Raw genomic sequence first — 13,710 nt, 5'->3', positions numbered from 1 at the left:
TTCTTTATAAAATTCTTATTATTTTTTGTTTATATAATTTTTTACCTATTATTTTTTTATGGAATAATAATAGTAAAATTATAGCGTATTAAAAAAGAGTACTAAAAATACTAAAAATATTTTTATAAAAACATCATAAAAAATTTTTAAATTTATTTTCATCACTATTAAGATAAATATTTAATTTTATTATTTTTAGTACTCTCTTTTATAATTGTAATTCTCGTGTACTATATTTTAGTGTAATTTTTTATAATATAAATTATGATATTTTTAAAAAAGACAAACTAAATAAAAAAATTAATCATAGGTAATAATAAAATAATTAAGATTATAATAGTTGGATTCTAAAGTAATATTAAGAATAAGATTATTAAAAATATATTTTACTAATTTTGATATGTTATTTTTATTTTAGTAAATAAATATTAATTCTATTATATAATTAATTAATAAAAGCTATTCAAATATCTAAATTAAAATGATAGAATAATATAAAAAAATTATTTAAGTCGATGTCTATTTTAGTAATTTTTTATTTAGAAGTGATTTTGAGTAGTGTAATTCAAACAACATTTATTTTACTATAATCCATTTTGATATAAAGATTGCTAAACATAAATCACTTTAACACAAACTTACTTTTCATCAATTAAGTTTGCAAAATTAATTTTATACAAACTCTCGTTGAAAATTGTAATCCAAACACACACTAAGTTCTAAGTACTAACTATAGTGTATTGTTAATGGCAAGTATTTCAATCAGGACTTTGTTAGGGTTTTGTTAAGTAAACAATGATTTTTGTGAACAATATGAACAATAAATTTTAAAATTAGTTCAATAAAATAAAAACACACTACATTCCAAATTATCTACCTAAATCTTAATATTAAGATAACTATCCGCATATATCCATTATTCACATATTTTTATTGCTTACCTATGCTTTTGCTTTCAATAAAGATGTCAAAAATATTTTTTATGATGATTTTTGTTTAAAAAATGTTATTTATTTAGCTACACTTTAAATAAAAATAATATTTTTATAATATATAAAAATCAAGCCCTATAACTTGTCATCTAATGATCAAAATAAAATATCTTCACGTAGTGACAATCATAAAATCTTCATTGGAATAATCACCTTTGCTAATTGTTATTTGACTCTCGTTGTACTGACTTAGCATTATGTTACCATGTTAAATGATGCAATGACTAATTTAGTTGACAATATTACAATTTGGATCTAATTTGATCTAATCTTTTTTATTTAATTCTAATTTTTTAAATTTTTGAAAAATAATTTTCTTTTTCTTCTTCTTAATGATAGATAATATTAACTCTATAATTAAAAGTTCTATCCACTCATTATCTAGTGGATGCTGGACAAAAACGTAAAATAAAAGTAAGAATTCACAAGTGTTGAAATGATGCAGTTGTGGTTGCAGTTTGATTCTCAAATGGTCTGGAACATATTTAAATTTAAACAAACTGTTTTTTGTGGATGAACTTTTGAGGTATATCTCGTCTTACGCTGTTGTAATACGCCTTTTCTTTAATAGAATGAGAATAACTTGAACGTCAAAGAACACAGTGGGTGAATACCTGCAAAATACATTATGACGCTCAACTCAGTAAGTGTTTAAGATGTATATAATAATTCTATGAATATAGAATGTTATACATGAAATAGAACTTATCATGTCCGTGTGTGTTTTGCGAGATATAGAAATTGGTGTCTTTACAGACATAAGGTTGATGAATAGAGTTGATGTGTTGGTCATTAAATCAAAATAATAGTTATTAAGATTGTCCGTTACAAACTTAGAATCAAGGCAAATAAAGTCGAGTTATGACTCATAATGCACAATAAAGATCGAGCTATATGGTGACGGATCACAGCCCCCAAGCTTTATCTGCCGATCATATGATCCAGGCTAAGCTTAGAAAATAAAATGAGTTATAGCTCGCTTAAAAGATAAGTGAATAATAATATGGTGAGCTCCAAGCTTAGTCGGGTTATTATGTCAGCACTTATTCAAAAAAAAAAAATTGGGTGATAAGAGTCATTCAATCAAGATGGTTGTACAGGGGATACTTTTTTGCTTAAGAACAATTTTAGCATTTGATTGTATGTGAACTGAAAAGTTCAGAAATAGATATCCGTTGACGCAATCGATTGTATGATCCGAGGATATCATAGTTAATTGTCTTGAAAATTTTTTCGGCCCACAACAGCTTATTGATGAATTTCTCGCTCAAAGCAATTAGTTATTGAATATTTACAATTTATATTGAAAGTCATATGACATTAATAAGATAAATTGAGAATATAAATATGTATAAAATCACAACATATATTGAATAATATATATTGTAAAAGTAAAGGAGTTCAAAGTAAAAAAATATACCTTGAAATTTAATAATTATAAAGAAGAAGACAACATATGAATGTCATACATACCTTAATTTTATTTGCTAATATTATAACTTTGTTTCGTAGAATCTGCATTAACTTGTTAATAAAACAATAAAATAATTAGTCATTTAATAATAAAATAAATCTTGTTTAGCTATGACTTTGTGCAAAAATAGCAAATTTACATATTTGTAACTTTTTTTTACTTAACTTTCCACATTAAACAAATAGTAACATAAAATTTAATAGCATAAAGTGAATAGTATAACAGTTATATACAATTGATATACAATTGATTTTTGATGGAATCGAATTTTAAGATTTAAACTCATCATTACCTTCATTTAATTATATAAATAAAATCATTAAGCAATAAGAATATAGCACATAATGAAATAAAAATTTAATTGACATAGTTGTTATATGTCATTATTGTATAGAACATATATTGAGGTTTGAATATAACTAATAAATCAGTAAATATTAGTTACACAAAATATAAATGCAAAAATATGTGTGAATAAAATATATTTACTTATGTAACTATAGAACTTTGAAAAAGTTAGCAAAATTGATAGTAAGTTTGTACTTGAATTGATTGAAAACCGAGTTTTTTTTTCTCGGATTGGTTAGAAGTCGAGTTTCTTCTCGGATTGATTCATTGATCAATTATGAGATGTGAAATATTACGTTACATAAAAGTGAAGCAATTCATACATATTTTATAAAAAGTTACGATAGATTAAAATTTGATAAAAGGTATTAAATAAAATCTTAAACAAGATTGTTGAGATTGGTTCAAAAACTTTGAATGTAATTCAAGTTTTATGAACCTGAGGGGAGTAGGAATTATTTTACTTGACCCCACGATGGGCGCAAATTGTTCTTGCGTGGATGAACTTCCGAGGTATAGCTCGTCTCTTGTGCTGTTGTAATACGCCTTTTTTAATGGAATGAGAATAACTTGAACGTCAATTGTTCTTGTGTGGATGAATTTCCGAGTATAGCTCAGTCTCTTGTGCTGTTGTAATACATCTTTTATTTAATAAAATGAGAATAACTCGAACATAAAAAAGCACAGTGGGTGGATACCTGCAAAATATACTCCGACGCTCAAGTCAGTAAGTGTTTAAGATGTATATAATAATTCTATAAATATAGAATGTTAGACATGAAATAGAACTTATCACGTTCGTGTGTGTTTTGCGAGATATAGAAATTGATGCCTTTATAAACACAGGGTTGATGAATAGAATTGATGTTATGACTGTTGGTCATTAAATTAAAATAATAATTATTAAAATCGTCCGTTATAAATTTAGAATGAAGGTAAATAAAGTCGAGCTATGACTCATAATGCACAATAAAAACCAAACTATAAGGTAACAGGTCACAAACTATTTTTTATTGTTTCAATTATAATGTGAATTAATATTATTACCTCTGTTGTTATTATTGTTCTTTTTGTCATTGTTCTTTCCTAAAACTTGAGTGAATTTATACATTTGGTTGACAATGGATTGTTATAAGTTATAACTATAGCACAAATATTTTATAAAAATAATAAAACTATGAAACTAACAACCAACCATTTGGGATATATATATATATCAACTACTTGCAAGTTATGTATATTGACCTCTCACTTAAAAGGAGTCGGTCGATATTTTTTCTATAACAATGTGAGAATTATGCAGAGAACAAAGGGCCCCAATATGGTTTGTTAGTGAGTTATATATACAGCACAGTTCTAAACTACACAATCAAAATTGGTTCAAGAATTGGTAAATTAGGTTATATCAAAAGAAACAAATTCTGATTTAGTTGTACTAGTACTATTACTGTCTACAAACAAGGTGAGGTTTACTAGGAATGGAAGTATACTGACGTATTTTTTCTACTAATATAATCTTATTTCTCAAGTTACAAAAATTTTGTATCACCCAAGCTTGTATTATGTTTAAATTAAGATTATATGTAACAGCTAAATCATTAATGCCTTCAATCACAAAATTAGATCGAAAAAAAATTACATTTAAATATTTAATCCTTCATTGCCTATGCAATTTAAAATTTCTTTATTCATAATAAATAGAATATTTAAGTCACATATATAGATCTATGACCATCGTTTATCCTATTTCTGTTCCATTTGGTTAAAACAGAATATCTCCATAAAAACCCAACCTACCTTAAACAGAACCAAACCCTAGAAACTACAAATAATATAAAAAAAACAAACAAGAAAATCCCAACCACACTCACAACTCAAATACAACGAAGAACCATTATTGCATTGAAAAAATAATAACAAAAATAATTACCTTCATTAACAATGAAAATGATAGAACATCGTGCTTGCAGACTTGCAGTGGAGGAGATGAATGACTAAATGAGTCTTGAATTGGATGAGTTCATCTCTCAAATATTTTAACCCTACCAATGGAACTCTACGGCTGCACCATTGATAAAGAGAAGACAAAGAAGTGGGAGGGTGGAAGTGGAGAAGACGAATGAAGTGTTTGAGTTTAATCGAAATTGTTTTACATGCTACATATCATTCAAATGGCGTCGTTTTTTACACAGCTGGGCGCAAACCAAAATGCAACGTTTTGGCACCCTCCAGCGTAGCAAAGTGATGTCATGTCAGCACTGTGATAGCTAACTCATCGTCTGAAAGATGTCTAGGGACTACTATGATGTCTAGAGCTAAATCTAAAGGAATACAATGGTAAAATTGGGATCTCAAGAACCACATTGAGTAATCACATGAATTTTAGAACCACTATAAAAATTTACTCTATTAGTCAACTTTTGAAAATACCACTTGATCTCAAGTATCTTTGATTTTGTTGATTTTGTTTAGAGCCATTTAATTAAAAATATGTTTGATGAGAAAGTTTGTATTTCTATTGATGGAAATGAATGAGATTTAAAGTGCATTGCAGATGTTTTGGAGAAGGATATAGTTGTGTGACTTCCAAACTCTATTGATTGTAGTCTTTACTTAAATTTTCTAAAGAATGATAAAGTCGAGTTTTACTTTAAAATTTGGAGGCTTGAAGTATCTCAAAAAATTCAGAATTTTTGTTGATTAGTTGCTAAGGAAGCATTGTTGATAAATGAGTTCCATTTTAAAAGACATATAACTTCAGATCATTTATGTAGTATTTGTAGATCTTCATTTGAGTCTTTACTATGAGTTTTTTATGATTGTAAAGTTTCATAGAGGACGTGAAGTTCATGTAACTTTTCCACCTTATTTCTGGTCCTATAGTTATTGGTAAATTTCTCTTTGGTGTCTCATGTCAAAGGGATTTTGTGGCCTATTCTTTTTGCTAGCTTGCACTATGAATTCATTATAATTTCATTGGAATCTTCATTTTTTGAAAAAGATAAACCCTTTATGAAGATAAGATTTATGAACTAGTTATTTATTAGGCCAATGATTATCACCTGACCCAATATGAGTTGTCTCAAGTAAGGAAAAGAGTGGATACGTAACTTCATGGAGAAACAAGTGTGTTGACTGCCCTCCAAACCCCAATCATTAAGCGTATTTTAGATGGCTTTATGATGAAGGACGAAAATGTGACATGCAGAAGGACTCATAGGGATTATAAAAGACTATTCTTAGCCGTCTAGAGCACTAACTTGGACACATGTACTATAACGTTTGCCAAGCTTTAGGGCATCTTTTTGGGGTTGGATTTGGCGTTAAGTTTGAGGTTTATTCATGTGGAGATAGGAATTTAGTCAAAAGTGTTGTAACTATGTATCTTCAAGATTCAATTGATCTTTATTCTTTGGGTCTTTTGGTCTTATCCATTCGAAACTGTTGCAGCAAATTGAAGAGCCTGATACAATATGGTTGTTATATATATTTTTCTATGCCTCCTTGTATTTCTCTTAGTTTCTTTGTAGATTCGTTTAAAATCATATTTTCCAAAATAGTGATTGTCAAAATGTCAATTTTTTTTTGACGTTTTTATTTTGTTATTTATAAGAGAAAAAGTATTTAAAATTCAAACACGAAAAATTAATCACTAAATTAATTATTATGTATTTATATATAAATATATATTATTTAGTTTCTTCATGTGTATGTATTTTAAAAATATAATTTATAGAAATAATTGATTTAATAGCTAATTTTCATGTAAACATAATATAATTATTTATAATTTAAAATTGATCGAGTAAATTTTCATATTATTTTAAAAAAAATTTAAAAATATTTTCAATATTTAATTTTAATATTTAGAATAAATTTAAATAAATTTTTATTGTTAATTCTTTATAATTAATAAAAATTTTATTTTTTTTAATTTCAAAATACTTATTCAATCAAACCAACTTATTAAAGCTTACCATTTGATCTAATATTTATCTGGCCTATCATAAAATAAGTTTGGTTCATGCTATTTTAAAACCTAAATTTGTTAGTAATTATGTTTTGTTGGAACGTGTTAAAATATAAATAAATATATAAATAATTTTTTATAATTAAAAATTATTAATCTTTTTAAAATTTATTGTTTTTATTATGGATACTTTAATTTTTTTCTGTTACATTTTTTTCTCAAAATCTCTCACATTTTTATTATTGTCTTCTTTGTGCGCCTTCTTCTTATTTCATCTTCTTAAAAAAAATCAAACAAATAAAAAAAATAAAAAATACGCACCAACATAAAAAAAAGAGTAAAAGAAGAAGAAATAAAATTAAAAAAATAGCCAATAAAAAAAAGAAGCGATTTTTTTTTGTTGAATTTGATTGTTAAAAGTAGAGTAAATTGTCAAATTTATCCCTGAAAATTATCTATTCTCTAAATTGGTCCACAAATTTTTTTTTTATAAAATTCATTATTCAAAAATTTTAAGTTAGTCATATTAGTCATTCTGTCATTTTCATTGTTGATGAGGACAAAATTTGCTGATATTAACTGCAAGTAACACCATAACACATATTTAGCAATCCTAATTGATTTTTAATATAAGTTTATGAAATTAGATAAAATCAATCCTAAATTGAGTGATTTCAATACCTCAAGGTTCTCCTCAAATTAGGATTAATTTGATATAATTTTATAAACTTATTATGTTAACAACTAATTAGGACTGTCAAGTATATGCTGTGGTCAATGTGGTATCATTTAACATCATATTAACAAATTTTGATGTCGTCAACAACGAAAATGACGAAAAGACTAATGTGACTAAATTAACATTTTTTAAGGATGAATTTGATTAAAAAAATCTTTTAGAGAGACTAATTTGAAAAGCGAATAATCTTTCAAGAATGAGTTTGATCATTTATTCGTCAAAAGTGCTTATATACTTAACATCACAGTTTTAAAAATTAGTTTAATTTTGATGTACTGACAGGCAAAGTATTTTACACAGCCGTGCAATTGTATCCGTTCTTTTGGATGATCATTTACGTAGTCAATGTAAAAAGTAATTATACTAATGTGATGTTATGTAATTGGATGCTCGTGTAAAACTACTTTACACAATAGATCAAAATTAAATTCTTTAAAAATATAGTAAAGTATGTTATTGGTTATTAGAAAATACACTTTGGTAATTGATACGGTCGTTACAAATCCTATGTCATAACTCGACATTACACACCATAACTCAGCAGTTACGTTATAACTCGACGTTATACGTTACAATCAGACTCAGCAGACTACATCCTGGAATAAAACTGTCTGACCAGGTATTTATTACTTATTAAACCTAATAACTGCTCATCAATTCAGATAATCAACAAGAATGTAACTGGCCTATCTTACTTCACTTATAAAGGTATGATATTTTATCCTCAACAGGGATACACTGAATTCTCAGTACTAACTTAAGCATCGGAGTGCCTTTTGCAGGTACACTCCCCCATTTGTTCATACTCTCCGTGACGTGATATCTCTTTGGACGAAGAGCTCGGATCATCCTAGCTTATAGCTCGCGTTGAAGGCAAAAGCTCGGCGTCGACTCGCTTAGCCAAGGTCATGTCCAGGTTATCCACACAAGAACAATTGGTGCCACCGTTGGGCCTCGAAATAAATACCATTCTTTCTATAGGCCCCATTTTCTTTCAGTGGCTTCAAACTTACCTGCATCTTTGTAAACAAAGGTCATAAAATAAATCATTAAATCCCGAAAAAGGGCCGATCTATATCTATCATCGCTATTTGTCGATATATATCTGTTATCTCTATTTGCCAGTTTATTTCTGTTATCTCTATTTGCCGATCTATATCTATCATCTCTATTTTTCGATTCATATCTGTTATACCTATTTGCCGATCTATATTTCTTATCTCTATTCTCTAATCTATATCTGATATCTCTATTTTATTATCTATATTTATCATCTCTATTTTCTAATTTATATATGTTATCTCTATTTGCCAATTTATATCTGTTATCCCTATTTGCCGATCTATATCTGTTATATCTATTTTTCGATCCATATCTATCATCTGATATCTCTATTTTTTGATCTATATTTGTCATCTCTATTTTTCGATTTATATATGTTATCTCTATTTGCCGATTTATATTTGTTATCTATATTCTCCAATCTATATCTGATATCTCTATTTTTTGATCTATATTTGTCATCTCTATTTTTTGATTTATATCTGTTATCTCTATTTGCCGATTTATATTTGTTATCTCTATTCTCCAATCTATATCTGATATATCTATTTTTTGATTTATATCTGTTATCTCTACTTTTCGATTTATATCTGTTATCTCTACTTTCTGATTGATATCTGTTATCTCTATTTACCAATTTATATCTGTTATCTCTATTCTCCGATTTATGTCTGATATCTCTATTTTTTGATATATATCTGTTATCTCTATTTGCCAATTTATATCTGTTATCTCTATTTGCCGATCTATATCTGATATCTCTATTTTCTAATATATATCTGTCATCTCTATTTTTCGATTTATATCTGTTATCTCTATTTGCCGATTTATATCTGTTATCTCTATTCTCCAATCTATAGCTGATATCTCTATTTTCTTATCTATATCTGTCATCTCTGCTTTTCGATTTATATCTGTTATCTCTATTTGCCGATCTATACCTGATATCTCTATTTTCTAATTTATATCTGTTATCTCTATTTTTCGATTTATCTCAGTTATCTATATTTGCCAATTTATATCTGTTATCTCTAATTGCCGATCTATAACTGTTATCTCTATTTGCCGATCTATATCTGTTTTTCTATTTTCAAATATACACCTATTATTTGTGTTTTCAGATTTATATCAATCATTATCCGAGCTAAATCAATCATTATCGGTTCTATATCAATCATTATCAGTCATTGTCAAATCTATATCAACTATCTTTCGAACTATGACTATCAACAGTCAACAAATTCAATCACATATCATACAAGCACGAACACTTATCCATTCGCGATAATTCTTCAATTCAAAGTCGCATCGTTTACACATGCGCAATCAAACTCAATCTTCAATCGAATCACCAGACAAAGGTGAACTAACGATAATTCTTCAATTCAAAGTTGCATCATTTACACATGCGCAATCAAACTCAATCTTCAATCAAATCACCAAACAAAGGTGAACTATTAATAATTCTTCAATTCAAAGTCGCATCGTTTACACATGCGCAATCAAACTCAATCTTCAATCAAATCACCAAACAAAGGTGAACTAACGCAATATTCTCGCCCAACCAATTCACTTTTATCTAAATCGTCTCAGCAACTATTCAAATTAACTATTCAGTTTCATGAAAAATCCTAACCGTTGCATCTATTAAATCAACGGTTCAAAATTATATTGAAAAATATCAAAGGCACAATCAATGATAAATACTACTACACCTTCCAATACACGTTAACTTCAAATAAGGTCTGAAATTCAAAAGATTTTATTCCTTGTTTTAATAAAGCATCTTGAACTGGGGGCTCCAAGGCTAACTCAATGGCCGAGTTATGGCTTATGAAAAGCTCAACCTGCTTCATTAAAATACATTCTCAGGCCAAGCTTGGGGCTATGATACGGCCGTTACAAATCCAATGTCATAACTCGTCATTATGCACTATAATTCGGCACTTTACGTTATAACTCGGCCTTATACATTACAATCAAACTCAACGGACTATATCTTGGAATAAAAACGTCCAACCAGACATTATCACTTATTAAAACTTATTAACTACTCTTCAACTCAGATGATTAATAGAAACGTAATCGACCTATTTTATCTCACCTATAAAGGTATGATATTTTATCTTCAAACGATATACTGAATTCTCAGTACTAACTTAAGTATCAGATTGCCTTTTGCAGGTACACTCTCCCTTTGTTCATACTCTCCGTGACGTGATATCTCTCTGGACGAAGAGCTCGGATCATCCCAGCTTATAGCTCGGCGTTGAAGGCAAAAGCTCCGCGTCGACTCCCTTAACCGAGGTCATATCTAGGTTATCCACACAAGAACAGTAATTATACCAAAATTATATATAAAATAGTTGTTCATGTAGTATTTGTTTTGCTGCTATTCTTTCGGATTTTTTTATTTAAATTAAAAATATATAATATTTACCGATTTAGAACTCTAATACCATGTCACGAACCCACTCATCCCAAAAGCATAACTTGACAGGACAATGTAACACTAATGGTCATATCTCTAATACTTCCTAAACCTCCATTGTATACATTGTAAGCTTAGACCATTGGCTCCCTATACTTTCTCTTTACTAAAATACATTTTGAGTCACATCTCGCATATGAATGTATCTCGCATGCACTGTCCCCGTGCTGTGATATGATGGCACACGTCAGTCATACCTCGGATACACCCGAGATATAAACAAGACTGTATATTGGATACATTGAGTCCGAGATGTGTGTGTAATTTGCTTCAACCCAGTGCATCCGAGATACAAACTGATTTGGACAGTGTATCCGAAATACGTGCGAGTGCGCAGGACAACTTTTACATACAACTTTACAATATTTTCATAAAAACACACACAATATATATATATATATATATATATATATATATATGAAAAAACAAACCCTAAAAGCTATCTCCGAAACTGAATACACTACTCAATCACGTCTCCACACTTCCAAAAGATATCTATAACGGCAGTGACCAGGAATATCGGGACTAACAAAAGCTCAAAGCTCACTAACAAACTCAAAACGCCTATAAATCTGACCCCTCTGATTCAGAAAAGGGCAGGTTCCAAATTCACTTCTAGTTATTACTCTTTACTTATTAATTGTTCACCTACTTACTTGAGCGTCGGAGTGCTTTGTGCAGGAACTCCCGCCGCCGTGTTTCAGAGGACCGAGGCCAAACTCACACCCACACTTGGACGACGTATAGTTCAACCACATATCCAAGGGTTCACCTTAGAGTCGACGACCTCGGTCACCACCGACGGAACAATAGGCGCCCACCGTGGGGCCCGAAAACTAACCCCACTCTATTACCACTTCCTTTTTTTTCTTTTTTTTTTCTTGTTCTACGCAGGGTTCATCAAGCTCGTGACATGGCCGACAACGGAATTCAAGTACTCAGTCAAGCCGAACTTATGGCCCAAATGGCCGAACTGCAAGCGGAGGTCAAGAGACTAGCTGAGCTATCCACCCCGAGCAGCAAATCAGAGGAAGGCAACTCCAAAGGTTCCACCCAAGGCGGCACCGAACTCATAGGCATCAACCCCCCTAAAGAGAAGCTGACCTTGGACAACCCGTTTTCTGAGGAAATCACGAATTTCCAAATGCCAAAGCATTTCACATTGCCTTCCTCTCTTGAGCCATATAAGGGGATTGGTGACCCCCGGGCTCACATTAATGGTTTTCAAAATTGTCTGCAGGATCAATCGCCTCCTTCGAAGATCTGGCTAGGTCTTTCATCGACTACTTTGCAGCAGCTCGGATCTATGTACACGGATCAGACTACCTAAGCACCATCCGCCAGGGCCCACAGGAAAGCTTAAAAGATTACATGATCAGGTTCACAGATGCCACCATGGAAATACCTGACTTAAACCCTGCCGTCCACCTACATGCCGTCAAAGCCGGACTCAGACCCGGAAAATTCAGAGAAATAATCGCGGTTACAAAACCAAAAACACTGGATGAATTCCGAGAAAGGGCAGCAGGACAAATGGAGATCGAAGAACTCCGAGAGGCCGACAAAACCGAAAGGAGACCGAGAAAAGAGGACGACAGGCCCTCCCGATCGGCGAACACTAGAGACCTCGGCAAACCCTTCAAGCTCACCCCAAAATTCGATAACTACACCAGATTCAATACGAAGAGAGAGAAGATAATTACACTTGGACGACGTATAGTTCAACCACATATCCAAGGGTTCACCTTAGAGTCGACGACCTCGGTCACCACCGACGGAACATTTGGCGCCCACCGTGGGGCCCGAAAACTAACCCCACTCTATTACCACTTCCTTTTTTTTCTTTTTATTTTCTTGTTCTACGCAGGGTTCATCAAGCTCGTGACATGGCCGACAACGGAATTCAAGTACTCAGTCAAGCCGAACTTATGGCCCAAATGGCCGAACTGCAAGCGGAGGTCAAGAGACTAGCTGAGCTATCCACCCCGAGCAGCAAATCAGAGGAAGGCAACTCCAAAGGTTCCACCCAAGGCGGCACCGAACTCATAGGCATCAACCCCCCTAAAGAGAAGCTGACCTTGGACAACCCGTTTTCTGAGGAAATCACGAATTTCCAAATGCCAAAGCATTTCACATTGCCTTCCTCTCTTGAGCCATATAAGGGGATTGGTGACCCCCGGGCTCACATTAAGAAATTCCAATCTATGATATTTTTTAACGGACCTAATAACGATCCTGTGCTTTGCAGAGCTTTCCCTACTTACCTTGACGGAGCCGCTTTGCTTTGATTTTCAAAATTACCTGTAGGATCAATCGCCTCTTTCGAGGAACTAGCGAAGTCTTTCATCGACTACTTTGCAGCAGCACGAATCTACGTACACGGATCAGACTATCTCAGCACCATCCGTCAGGGTCCACAAGAAAGCTTGAAGGATTATATGACTAGATTCACAGATACTACCATGGAATTACCTGATCTAAACCCTGCCGTCCACCTACATGCCCTCAAAGCCGGTCTCCGAACCGGAAAATTCAGAGAAATAATCGCGGTTACAAAACCAAAAACACTGGATGAATTCCGAGAAAGGGCAGCAGGACAAATGGAGATCGAAGAACTCCGAGAGGCCGACAAAA

The 13,710-nt window shown here is 31.3% G+C and overlaps 1 protein-coding gene across 2 annotated transcripts in view; it reads right to left on the bottom strand.

Moving 5' to 3' along the window:
- Nucleotides 1-3,496: 3,496 nt before the first annotated feature.
- The window catches only part of LOC107477577 (vacuolar protein sorting-associated protein 9A), a 30,329-nt gene continuing 20,115 nt past the window's right edge, over nt 3,497-13,710 (bottom strand). Inside the window, exon 7 of one of the 2 annotated variants that reach the window (XM_052258826.1) lies at nt 3,497-3,512. The gene's annotated coding sequence lies outside the window, so the exon portion shown is untranslated. Of the gene's footprint in view, nt 3,513-10,657; nt 10,900-13,710 lie in introns of those variants that run through there. The other variant, XM_052258825.1, reaches the window with a different exon arrangement.

Source organism: Arachis duranensis, chromosome 3 (assembly GCF_000817695.3).
Source record: "Arachis duranensis cultivar V14167 chromosome 3, aradu.V14167.gnm2.J7QH, whole genome shotgun sequence".
Taxonomy (NCBI): domain Eukaryota; kingdom Viridiplantae; phylum Streptophyta; class Magnoliopsida; order Fabales; family Fabaceae; genus Arachis; species Arachis duranensis.
Note: the sequence above shows the minus strand (reverse complement) of the source record. Positions and strands in the feature narration are given on the sequence as shown.